Consider the following 1,103-nt stretch of genomic DNA (forward strand, 5'->3'; position numbering starts at 1 on the left):
GTTTATATCAGACAAAATAGATTTCAAGATGCAAACTGTAAGAAGAGACAAGGTCATGACATAAAGAGGATCTAATAATTTAAAATGTATATGCACCCAATACTCCAGCACCCAGATATATAAATCAAATATTATTAGAGTTAAAGAGAGAGATAGGCCCCAATACAAAAATAGCTGGAGACATCAACACCCTACTGTCAGCATTGGACAGATCTTTCAGACAGAAAATCAACATAGAAACATTGGACTTACTCTGCACTGTAGACCAAATTGACCTAATAGGTATTTACAGAACATTTAATCTAATGACTTCAGAATATAGATTCCTCTTCTCAGCACATGGATCATTTTCAAGGGAATACTCTATGTTAGGTCCCAAAGCAAGTCTTAAAACTTTCAAAAAAATTGAAATCACATCAAGCATCTTCTCTGATCACAAACGAAGAAAAATAGAAATCAGTAACAGGAAGAATTTAAGAAACTGTATATATACATGGAAATTGAACAATATGCTCCTGAATGATCAGTGGGTCAATGAAGAAATTAAGAAGGAAATTGAAACATTTGTGGAAAAAAATGATAATGAAAACACAACATACCAAAACCTATGGGATACAGCACAAGTAATACTAACAGGGAAGACTTATTGCTATAAATGCCTATAATAAAAAAGAAGAAAAACTTCAAGTAAACACCCTAATGATGCATCTTAAAGAACTAGAAAAACAAGAGCAAACCAAACTCAAAATTAGTAAAAAAATAAATAATAAAGATCAGAACAGATAAATAACATTGAAATGAAGAAAAGAACACAAAAGATCAATAAAAAAGTTGCTTTTTGAAAATTTAACCAAATTCAGAAAGTTTTAGTCAGATTAACTAAAAGGTAAGAGAGAAGACCCAAATAAATCGGAGATGAAAAGGGACACATTACAACTGATACTGCAGAAATTCAAAGGATTATTAATAACTACTATGAGTAGTTAAATATTGTTAAAATCAGTGTTGTTAAAATGTGCATACTACCAAAATTATTTGAATAACTATTTGCCAATAAATTGCCAAATCCAGAAGAAATGGTCAAATTCCTAGACACATACAAC

Source organism: Mandrillus leucophaeus, unplaced genomic scaffold, assembly GCF_000951045.1.
Source record: "Mandrillus leucophaeus isolate KB7577 unplaced genomic scaffold, Mleu.le_1.0 Scaffold301, whole genome shotgun sequence".
Classification (NCBI taxonomy): Eukaryota; Metazoa; Chordata; class Mammalia; order Primates; family Cercopithecidae; genus Mandrillus; species Mandrillus leucophaeus.